The following is a 12,026-nucleotide window of genomic DNA, read 5'->3' as shown; positions in this document are numbered from 1 at the left end:
TATGTTTATGTTTATAAACATAAAATATAACAAAAATATAAACATATAAAAAAATGTTCATTTTTGAGAGAGAGAGAGACAGAGAATGAGCAAGGGAGGGTCAGAGAGGGAAGGAGACACAGAATCCGAAACAGGCTCCAGGCTCTGAGGTGTCAGCAGAGAACCCGACGCGGGGCTCGAACTCATGAACCCTGAGATCATGACCTGAGCTGAAGTCGGACGCTTAACCGACTGAGCCACCCAGGTGCCCAGGGTGTAGAGATTACTTAAATAAATAAATATATCTTAAGAAAAAAAGATGAAAAGAGATTTTAACTTAAGAAATACAATACATGCAAGGTGCTTCCATATATCTCATTGAACACAAGTTTTCAAATAGGCAGGTTTTGGTATTCCCATTTTTATAGGTGAGGGAACTGAGATTCCATTTTAAGTGGCGTGCCCAAGATCTTGCAGAGAACTTGGCCCGGGCGTTACTGTGTTTTGGCCCCGCCATGGTTCTGGATAACTTGGGCATCACACTATCTGCAGACCTCTGCTCACTCAGGCTGCTCCAGTCAAGCAGCAAAACCCACCAGAAAAGTCCTGCCCACCCCTAAGGAAGCAAAAGGTCAAAGGACAATGACATTCTTCACAGTGTCCTGCAGCTCCCCCGACTTCCCTGCATTCACCCCACAACTCCCTCAACCAGGACACGTATCTCCAAGACTTAAAGGATGAAACAAAAACACCCAACTCCTCAAACCCACTTGAGGGAAGCTCCTTCATCTCACCTCCCATCCCTGGGGAAAATGAGCAGCATTCCGCCTCCACAGGCCACCTTCTCCGGCTGCATGGCACTTTTGGTCACCCTGAGACCCCAACCAAGAGGGGAGCAATGTCAGTTACACATCCCTTGCTTCCACTTGACTGTACCCCCCAAGGCCTGGCAGAACTGGTGCGCCTGGATTTCAGAGACAGATACCAAAGGGGAAAGAGGTAGACGGGCCCAAGGATGCCCTCAGGCCCTTCCCCCATGCTGTCTGTCCTCTCTTGCACCTCCCCAATCTCAGAATTCACTTCAACAGGTAAAGAGAACCCTGGAGAAAGTGCATCTTGCTGTACGGTAGGCGATGGAAAAGTCATGATTAATTCATTTCTCTGGCGCTCAACCTTCCAGAGAGTGGGGCAAAGAACAGAAATGATATTTGTACTGGGATTTGTTTTCTCAAAAGCCGGTCTCCAGAGGCCGTCCTGGAGTGGATTCCACAATTACACTTGTGCGCTCCTACACACCTTTATTTTTATCTGTGTTGACATCACGCAGAGACTACAAAGTCCTAAATTGTCAATGGACAGACAACAATATAGTCACCACAGTAAACTCACCAAGGCAAAGCCGAGCAAGGTAGCCATTCATTTTACCCCTTAGATACACACTTGTATCACCAACAGTTGAAATGCATTTTTAAAACTCAGGTTTAAACTTATATTACTTAATGTAATTCATTTCTTAAGTATTCTAGTTAATCAAGTGCTAGTGACAATCACATATCCAAACTCTATAAATTTCTCTTTGAGCAAAATAGTGGATTTCATATTGAAATAGAGATGATTTTGACTCTCCTGTAATAATACATTCCTGACAAACATGTTCAAAGGGCAAAGGTCCAAAACTTGAATGGTGGTCTTTTTTTTTTTTTTTTCCAATTTTTAATTAATTTTTTTGAGGGAGAGCTCAAGTGGGGTAGGGGCAGAGAGAGAGGGGACAGAGGATCCGAAGTAGGCTCTGCACTGATGGCCGAGAGTCCCATGTGGGGCTCCAACTCACAGACGGCGAAACCCGATGGGGTCACCCAGGTATGCCACTTTTTTTTTTTTTTTTTTTTTTTTTTTTTTAAGTAACAGTGGACTTATAGGTTCTTAGAAGGGGATTACCTTACAAAGAGCATGGATCTCATCATGGATCATGGAGGCACTGCCACCCTCATGCCCAAGCCACTCAACGTGCTAATGGGTAAGGTGGGTGCCAGTGAGGAGACCCCTCACTTAAGCTTTTTTAGCTTCAGAGAAAATATATCCATGGGTGTAGAGTTTACACAGTATAAAGAAAATGATGATGTTTTCCAGCAAAACTTACTAAAATTGTTGAACTTAAAGTTGTTTCGTTTTTCAGTAAAATTTACTATAATTATTGATAAGTGCATTAATTAATTTGTTCAAATTTCCAATAGGTAGTACAGAATCCCTGATCAATCATCTAAGCAAATGATGACTCAAGATCACTTCTCAAGATCAAAGAACAGCCATTTTAGAGGCTAAGTCAAGATTGATCATCAATTCTACCAGCTTTAAGGAATGTATAAAATTAAAGAATAGAGCTAAACATCACCCTTTTGGTCTTTAGAAGTAAATTTCAACATGCCGCTGTTTCACCTGTTTCAATTATTAAAACTCAACACAACTTCCATGCAAACTCAATTTCATTTTTATTTGAAACATTTGTCACTATCTTAATAAATAGAGACTTGTAGGGGCGCCTGGGTGGCTCAGTGGGTTGAGAGCCAACTTCGGCTCAGGTCATGATCTTGCGGTTCATGAGTTCGAGCCCGGTGCTGGGCTCTGTGCTGACAGCTCAGAGCCTGCAGCCTACTTTCTGATTCTGTCTCCTTCTTTCTCGGCCCCTCCTCTGCTGGTACTCTTTCTCTCTCAAAAATAAAATAAAATAAAATAAACCATTAAAAAAAAAAAACCCCAGAGACTTGTAATAGCATCCGTGATAGAAATCTGAGACATGGATGCCTTAGGAGTCCACCAAATCTATAAAGAGGGTATCTAGACAATAATTCTAATAATTAACTAGAAAGTCTAGGGTGATCGCATTTTTAAAAGTAATATTTAATAGTGCTATACTAAAATATTGATAAGTTTTAGTCGTAAAACAACCAATGGCTCATACTACCCCCCCCCCCTTACTTGATAAGAAGTTAAGACAAACTGCTTCATCTCATGAGCCTGAAATCCTGAGGTTCCTGAGTGAGAACGAGCCACTTATGGAAGTGAAATAATCTGACTACACTACCCTGAACTGTGCAGGCAGGAAGCCTTGCCAACCGTGATGCCAGAACTATGAGATAATGGGTATTTCAAAATGTCTGTCCCATCTCAGAACCCAGTCACCCGCTCACACCGGCACCTCAGCATCCCCGAAAGAAACTGAAGTGAACTTTGGTGCCAGAGAAACATCTTGACACCTAACTTGCAGTCCACTAGGGAAGATGCTGGGAGACCCGAGGAGGGTTACTTTCATTTTTCTTGGCTCCTGACTAATGGTATTGGTGTAGCCCCAAATAATTGCAGGACCTACCTGACCCATGTTGTGCCCACTCAAAGGAGAAAGTGCCCTCTGAGCAAAGAGCCAGTGTCAAAACTGGGCAGGAGAAAGCTGGCAGTGGACAGCCGTTTAGAAGATGTGTTAGGGCAAGTTTTAATTCTTAAAGGGCTTTACGTTTAAACAGACAAAGTAAACTCCTTACTCTGAAATTTTATTGATCAGGCTTGGGGATGGTGCCAGGTGGGAGGAAAGAGACAATATTTAATGAAATTAGGACCATTTCCAGGAAGAAAAGTGTGATGCTTAAGCGAAACTCTCTTGAATTAGAACAAAACCAAGAAAAACCAACGTCCTGGGATCACAGTGGTGCCTGGTGGCCTCCAGATGCCTGGCAACATGTGAAGAGGGAAGGCTGCTTCCCCTGTGAACTTGTTAGCAGATTCAGAGATGCACCATGTAGAGATGTATAGGTGTGTGTGTGTGTGAGATCTCTTTTCAAAGAGAAATACATTTGGGGGGGGGGGGCGGGGGAAAGAAGCTTGCCTACGTTAATGGCTCTGCACTTAAAACTGCTACAGAGAAGGGTAAAGATTTGTCAAAGTCTGACCACAAAGCCTATCACAGCCAAATCAATACTGCCCTACGCAACTGGCTTGAACGGGTCTGGAGAGACAACCCACGGCCTCTCAAAATGAGTCATCGCCCTTCGCGACGCCCCCTTTTTGCGGATTAGGGAAAGGTCCCCAAGGCTGGCGAGCGTCTGCCATGAGGGCCGGGAGCTCAGTAACCCGCTGCCTGTTCTGCTCCCTGCCTGGCTCCCCACTGCGCGCAGCCGCCCCTTAGCCGGCAGTGCTCACGGCCACCCGCGCCGCCGCTCCCAGGCCCGCCCGCCTTCCTCCGCCGGGTCCTGGGCTCCCAGCTCTCACGGACTTCGATTCGGTCCCTCGTCCTCCAGTACGCTTCTCCAGAATTTCTCAGGGCCTCCAGGATCTCCTCGCTCCCATCCCTGAGCTCACGCTGCCTCCACTCAGATTACAGGCACAGTTTGCCCAGCGCGCACCACCGCGACCAGCCCCTTCCACTCCCCAAACTGTCTCCACGAAGGGCCCAAAGAGAGGTACCCTCCGCTTTATCCAGGATATAACACCGCGTCCTAACAGCTGGGGTCTCAGCCACAGGCTAAACTTCCAGGCTCAGCGCGTACTCCGGGCGTCCCTGCACAGAAAGGCTGCATGGTCTCCGGAGTGTGCAGCTCCCAGACCCAGTCCGCGAGGCTCCGGCTGGCCGGGGACCCGGCCCGCCCCGGCCTGCGCCCCCCCAACGCCCCAGCGCTGCCATCTAAGGACCCGCGTCTTACTCGGGAGCTGGAACCAGTGGTTCCATCCTCTGCTGCTCCGGATCTGGAGGGGTGGCCACGGCCGTTAGATATTCCCCGCTTTTCCTGTACAGCCCGCCTGTGTGTGTGTGTGTGTGTGTGTGTGTGTGTGTGTGTGTGTGTGTTGGAGGGCAGAAGAAAGGGTCCTAAGTTTATTTTTCTAAAGCATATATAACTAAGTATTGAATAAAGCAGCCAAAGGCTCGGCCCTCCCCCAAACCTAGGAATTCAAAGCCACATGGCCACAGCCCTTTCCAGCCAGGCCACCTCCGCGCACACGCTCCGCTAGGCAAGGCCATAAAAGCCCTTTAAAGTCCGCGATCCTTCGGAGGACACCCCAGATCTGCAGCCCCTCCCGGGCCACCCTTTCCCCACGCCTGGAGCCCCAACACTCGGAGGGCGCCCCGGGGACGACGCCTGAGGCCGCAACACTAGGAGGGCGCCCCGGGGACGCGGAGTCGGGGGCCGCCGCGCCCCCAGCCTGGGCCACCCACCTCTTGGCGCGGGATCCTGGGGGGCGCAGTCCTCGAGCTCTGCTCCGGCGCGGGGCGTCTGAGAAGCTCCGGGGAAGGCGTGCGGCAGCCCCGGGGCCGGGGCGAGCGCGTCTGCCGGGCGCAGCGGCCGCTGGGCGCGCCGGAGGGCCAGGAGCGCCGCCCGTGGGCTGCCGGAGCCCGCCCCTTCCCCGCCCCTCTCGGCGCCCGGCGACCGCGGGCCGCCCCTCCGCTTCCATGTGCCCTCCCCATCCACCCACGCGTCTCTGGCTTTGGTGGAATCCAAAGCACAAACCGAGAAACCACGAAATGAATGAATGGGTACATTGGAGGGGTGGAGGGATGGAGAGATGGATGGATAGAGGCAAGTGAAGCCCAGTATTTCCTAACTGGGGAGAGGGCTCTGTGTCTGGGGATGTGGACCTGTTGTCAGTGCACGGGTGGGCGTGTCGGCGTGTGCACAGGCGGGTGTGTGTTGGGGTACACGTACGTGTATGTAAGTAGGTGGAAGCGTGTGGGTGTATGTGCGCGCTCGCAACGCCAGGGGCTGCTGAGCTCCTGCCCGAGGTGGGAGCAGTCCTTCATTTCGACACCGCACGACTGTCCCCGCGTAAGTACAACGGCCGGCAGCGGTTAGGAAGTGCGTCTTTGTGTTTTGGGGCTCTCCCCGTTGTGGCCTAGAGCCCAAGGTGTGGACGGGGACGCTTCCGGCTCACCGGCCCTCCAGAGCCTTCGCGCTGCCTTCCTCGTTGTGGCAGCCGGTGGCCTGGTGTCAACGCAACAAAGCCATCTGCGGGGAAGGAGGCAGCTGATACACAAGGTGGGGCCGCATTGGGGTGGTAGCCAACCATCCCTCACTCTGGAGCGGTCTGAAATTTCAGTCTGTGGTCCCCTCCCCCAGCATGAATATTTAAATAATGTTAATGACCCTTTCGGGACTGTCTGGAAATCCTGAGAGGACACACGCTGAAACACCCTACACAGAAAACAGCATTTTTAAAAAGCAAGCAGTTATCTTACTCTGCACGCTCTCTGCAGAGGAAAATAATATAAGGCCAGGTTTCTTGAATTCAGCCTTCCACTAGGAAGGATGGGGGTTTTTCATTTTCCTATTTATTCTCTCTCCAGCTTTGTAAGTCAGAGCGCCTTACCCTCCTTGGAGTTTCCATTTCTAGGTGGGCCTGCTTCTTTCTGAACCCCTGGCCAAGGTCCTGGGGTCCTCTTCTGAGACTCAGTGCTGCCTGCCAAGCACAGCAGGAAAGACAGCTGCCGGGGTCTGGTTCTTCTTTCCTAATCCACAAAGGTCCTTGATCTCCAGTACAAAGAAATGATATCATTGGGAACTGCCCAGAAAGCCTGTCCACACTATTGACACATTAACAACAGCACCCTCTGCAGAAAAGACTCCTTTCCTGTCTTGAGCTGTATTCACACCTTTCTGGGAGGAGGGGGATAAAGTCTACAATGGAGAAGTCAGCTGATCTCTTCAGGGTTCCTGAATGTCAATAGGCTTCTTTTTCTTGCCTTTTAGGAATGGTTTCACCAGCCTCCTTGTAGGTGTCTACTCTTGAATTTCAATAGAATTTACTGACCGGTGGTCAGAGATTATAGAGCATTATCCTCAATCAATTCCTGTTCCTTCCCTTTCTTCCTTCTTTCCTTCCTTCCTTTCTTCTTTCCTCCTTCTGTCCCTCCCTTCCCCCTCTCTTCCTACCTTCTTTCTTTCCCTCTTTCCTTCCTTATAGCTCCTCCTGTCACTGACGTAAGGAGTTAAATATCTGAGTGCCCTACATCATGGTCTATTTTTAACATTTTACTAACATGTGAAAAACTCACATTGAAATGAGCATGTTTGGGTACAGTTATTTATTTATGTGGACCACAGACTCTCCAAGGAAAGATTCTAAAACTACAGCAGAGGTGAGGTTTTAGAAACAGTATTATGGCAGGTGCATCATGACTTTCTTCCTATGTTTCTAAATTAAAATAAATGTAAAGTTTATAAATCAAATTTGTTTCATCACTAGAGAGTACAGCGATTCACACCAGCTGAATTACATCCTCCCTAAAGCAATGCCAATTTTAATATTCATTTTAATTTAATATTACTTTTCATATTGGTTAATTAATATTAATTTTTTAATATTAATTTTAAAGCTCTGGTATATCCTACAGAAAACTATTGGGAATATTAATTTAGGAAAAATGCATATTCAACAGATATTAACTTACAAGAACATTTCCTTTTCTTCCATCTTATGTTAAAGAAGTAACCATGATTATATTAAACACTTTTAATATAAAATGCTTGGTGCATATCAGGTGCTCAGAAATATTCGTTTAATTTGTTCAATGAAATCAATGCGAGGGTATGACCATCTATGTATGAAAGTAAGAACTGTTTTTAATTAGCATTTTCTCATTTATTTCCCCCTCAGTCAGTGGTTCTCAGTTGAGGGTGATTTGACTCCCCAGGGGACATGTTGGTAATGTTTGGAGGCATTCCCGATTGTTATAATGGGGGGAGGGTGCTACTGACATCTAAGGGATAAGGTCCCAGATGTTGCTGACCAGCACCCCGGCAACAAAGGATTACCATGTTCCAAATGTCAATGGTGCTGAGGTTGAGACATCTGGCCTTGGACTCAAAGCCAATACCAAGGACCACAGACATCAGAACCACCTCTGCGCTCACTAAAAATGCAGATTTCTCGGCCCCACCTTTACCTACCGAGTCAGAATCCCTGGGGGCAGGGCTAGGAAAAGTGTTCTAACAGCTTCCACGTGATCTTAAGAACATGAGAATATGAGAAATGCTGGAGATGGGGAAAGCTGGCTTTATCACCCAGCACATTCTTATGGGTACATCACATCATTTGTCTCTTAACATGATAATGGTTATTGGAGCTGAGAATATTTTATGAAAGAAGCACATTTAGTCTCCTAGATGCACTACAGAAGCCCATTTGAAGCAAAGAAAGGGCTACTAATTTTGTGGGGGAAAAAAAAACATAGTTGAGATGTGTGAATGTTTAATACTCCCAAAGGCCCTACAGCATCTAGGACACAAAACCTATGGAAATTTTGCTTAGCCGGGAAAGAACTCAGGACTTCTTTCACTATGGCCTAATGTACATATCTGCCCATTTTGCATCTGCTATGTTGCTGGAGTGACATAAACTGTGCCCCGAGGGACAGTGGCCTCCAAGGGACCCAAGAAATACAATGTACCTGCCGAAGAAACACCAAAAGTAAAGGCTTTTTGGGAAAAAGGTCAGCCTAGATACAGATTGACAAAGCTCTTCTCTCTCTCTTCCCAAACTAAGCACAATGAACCAAGTCCTGCAAATACTGGTCTTTCAGTAGCCACATGTCCCTAAACTTAGAGAAAAGTAGAAACTGAAAAAAAGACTCAGTGAGTCCCTCAGAGAGATCATTTGCAAACCAAAAGGGGAGGTCAAGGGAGGCCCATCATAAAAGAGAACTTGCCACTTCCTCCTTCTAGCAAGGAGCAACATCAAAAAACATCAGCTGGATGTAATCTTCATATGTTAAATGTGCCCCACTGAAAATAAAGATTTACTAGGAAGAAGGAAGAGGAAGAGGAATAAGGGGTGAGGAGGAGGGAGAGGAGGAGGGGATTAAGGAAAAAGACCAACACCAAAAAGGCTGGCCCCCATGAAACCAATAGCCTTAGATCTGTGGGGCTTTCCCCACAAGCAACAGGTGAGGTCACTGGAAAGTTAGGAACAATCCCAATCCCAAGGGCATCATGGGACCAGATGCACCACTGAAAATGTATGAGAAGAAACAAACTGGGGAAAATATTTGCAACATACATAAAGATGAATTACTATGTCTACTATGTGAAGAGTTCTTACAAATCAATAAGAAAATTGAAGAAAATCGCCAAATACCTAATAGGAAAAAGAAAACAGTCGTTTATAGATAAATAATGCTCAAACTCATAATTAAAGAAATGTAAGTGACAATATTGGGACAATATATTTTGCCTATGATATTGCTAAATACATAAAATACAAATTTTATTTCTTGTTGGTGAGGGAATGATGAAAATTAAGTGATTGTACTCTGTGGATGGGAATATACATTGATATTAATACATTGCTAAATTCAGAAGACAATTTGGTGATATCTCTTGAGATAAAAAAATATTTATACACTGTTCAAGTGCAATTCACTTTGGGAATCTATGGAGATTGGGGGTGGGGTGGGGAGAAGTCAGAGAATGAGAAATTCCTGATCACCGAAAAGGCCAAAGCAAAAGAGTATTTATTTAATATACACTTTTAAAGTTGTTTGCTGTGCTCTGTTGTGATGTAAGTACTTCTGGTAACCTCTTAAAACAGCATTTGTTTGGAGAGCCAAAGGCAAAGGGCTTGTATGAGGCTTGGTACAGGGTGGATATCAGGCAAGATAATGTGAGATGAAGAAGTCAAACTAAATAAGAAATCAGAACAAGTGAGTAGAACTCACCCCACCCCACTTGAGTTAACCCCTTGAGTTAAAAGCCCATAAAAATAGTGGGGTGGGCACTGGACATCTTCTACTCTGTCAGTAGGGGTTCAAATATTTTACTTTAGATATAAAAGGAAAAATTTATCCCTGCTGGCTGCAGGACTTGGGACAGCCAATCAAGTCCTAGGAGCCGTATGGATCATTTGCTTGCTTTCTAAATCAAATAGTGGTTTTACCTTATTCATGTGGATGTTTTGTACGTCTATGGATTTGCCACTTAACACGGTTCTCCACTGATCCCTGATTCTTACTGAAAGGCAAAACGGGCATCTCCAGATAACGTGGCGTTTTCATAAAAGGGATGACCCATCATGGAGTGTTTTAACTGTCGACGTTTGGAGTGTACCACACATAAGACTGACACAGGTCAGTCAATGGACTGTTTGTTTGGACTTACAGTCGTGTTTTATCAAATTAAAAACACCCTTCTCAAAGTCAACTCTTCTCTAAGGTCAGACCTGGTTGCTAAGTGGCAGTCAGATCGAAAGCCTGCAAATCAGTGTTTTTCAAGGTAGCTCACGTCAAGAGTAGCCAGAAAAAAAGAAAACAACAGATTTTTCCCCCTAGATCTGAGCCCCAGGAATCTGTATCTGTTTAAGCTTTCCACATGATTCTGTTGCCCAGCCTGGTTTAGGGAGCACTTGGGGTGGACACCGTCCTGAGGCAGAAGGGGAGATCATGGACACAGAAATAGGGACAGTGTCATATGAGAATATTTGGCTCTAGGACTGTGTTTCCTCCCATTCTTGGCCTCATTTGTGATGCCTGCCTTTCCTTCCTTTCCTCTCCAGGGTCTGTGGCTTCCTTTGCCCCAGTACATTCCTTTCCTGCCTGTTCCACATTTATTTCCTTTTCCTGCATCCTCACACTTGGCCTCTCCTTTGCCAAACCTTCTAACACAAGGAAAGGGTGACCTCATGACATTCACCCCTGCCGTTTGAGACTCTTTTTTCAAAAGACCTTTAAAAACACTCCAAGTGAAACATTCCAAAACCCAAACAACTTTTGTCCATCTAATTGTCTTTATTTTGTCCCACATTGTAGCTGGCCTGTGCCTTCTCTACCTTGGCAAAGTGACATCGCATCATCCAGACTGCCCATTGTAATAAAGCTTTAAACGGTAGCATAATAAACAGAGAGTCATACAGTATTCCAAACTAAAATCTTCAATGAAAAGCAGCAACATGGGGAAGCCCTGTGTTGGGAAGGGTGGAGGAAAAATGCTATTTGCAGAGGGGAAGGGCAGGGTGGGGAAGGAAGAGGGCACAGAGGACAGAGTACCCCAGTGAGGGAAGAAGAAGTCACCCACGGCTACATGAGATGATTGTAGCCCACATCCTTAGCTCCAGAGGCCTCAGAGCTCATGTGCTAACGACAAGAATATACTCACGTATTACTTGGTAGTTAGGAGCAACAAAGCCCTATGATGCACAAGTTCTTTGTTTCCTGGCTAAGGATTTTATCTCATTTAACGACTGAAGCATTTTAAAGATCTGCTGGGAGAGCCCGGGAGGCTCAGTGGGTTGAGTGTCTGACTCTTGATTTCAGCTCAGGTCATGATCTCACAGTTCGTGGGATCGAGCCCCACATCAGGCTCTGCCCTGACAGTGCGGAGCCTGCTTGGGATTCTCTCTCTCTCCCTCTCTCACTGCCCCTTGCCCCCCCCCCCCAATAAATATATAAATATGAAAAAAATAAATATATGAAAAATCTACTAGAGGCACCTGGCTGGCTCAGTTGGCAGAGCATCCGTGGTCTTGAGGTGGTGAGTTTGAGCCCCATGTTAGGTGCAGAGATTACTTTAAAAAAAAAGTACTAAAAATTCCAGAGTTCATTCCCTAATGGAGACAAAGCCTAAAATGAGGTACTTTTTAAAGCATGACATTGAAAACATAAAATATGGCCAATATACTTGGACCGTACAAAGCATGTTCACGGGGTGCTGGGAAACAGTGTCTGCCATGGCCAGGATAGTCCTTGCTGAGTAAACTCAGTGGATTTGCTTCTCATGAACGATCTGGGTTTTAAATGCAAAACCACCTTTCTTTCTGGTGGTGTTTAATCCCTTTTCAATTTTAGGTGAAGATGGAGAATTGTTTTTTTAGTTCTTAAAAAATGGGACTGTAATATTTTCCCAGTAATTCCCAAGTTTCCCTCAGAACTTGGGAGTACAGGCTGTTTGTTCATTTATGGAAAGAACCATAAGGACTTTCGGTAATATCAGGGGTGGAGAAAGATTAAATCTTGACATCGTAAATAACTCGGATGGTCGCAGAGGTACTTTTCGCAGTAGTTTCTGACTTACTCA

At 46.1% G+C, this 12,026-nt stretch overlaps 1 protein-coding gene across 10 annotated transcripts in view; it reads right to left on the bottom strand.

The window, feature by feature from the left end:
• The window catches only part of PALM2AKAP2 (PALM2 and AKAP2 fusion), a 443,632-nt gene that overhangs the window by 100,696 nt on the left and 330,910 nt on the right, over window positions 1-12,026 (bottom strand). Inside the window, exon 1 of one of the 10 annotated variants that reach the window (XM_019454243.2) lies at window positions 5,183-5,329. The exons of 8 other annotated variants lie outside the window; for them this stretch is intronic. The gene's annotated coding sequence lies outside the window, so the exon portion shown is untranslated. Of the gene's footprint in view, window positions 1-4,670; window positions 4,691-5,182; window positions 5,330-12,026 lie in introns of those variants that run through there. One more of the 10 variants, XM_019454244.2, reaches the window with a different exon arrangement.

Source organism: Panthera pardus, unplaced genomic scaffold (genome assembly GCF_024362965.1).
Source record: "Panthera pardus isolate Hobbes unplaced genomic scaffold, ASM2436296v1 HiC_scaffold_20, whole genome shotgun sequence".
Lineage (NCBI taxonomy): Eukaryota > Metazoa > Chordata > Mammalia > Carnivora > Felidae > Panthera > Panthera pardus.
Note: the sequence above shows the minus strand (reverse complement) of the source record. Positions and strands in the feature narration are given on the sequence as shown.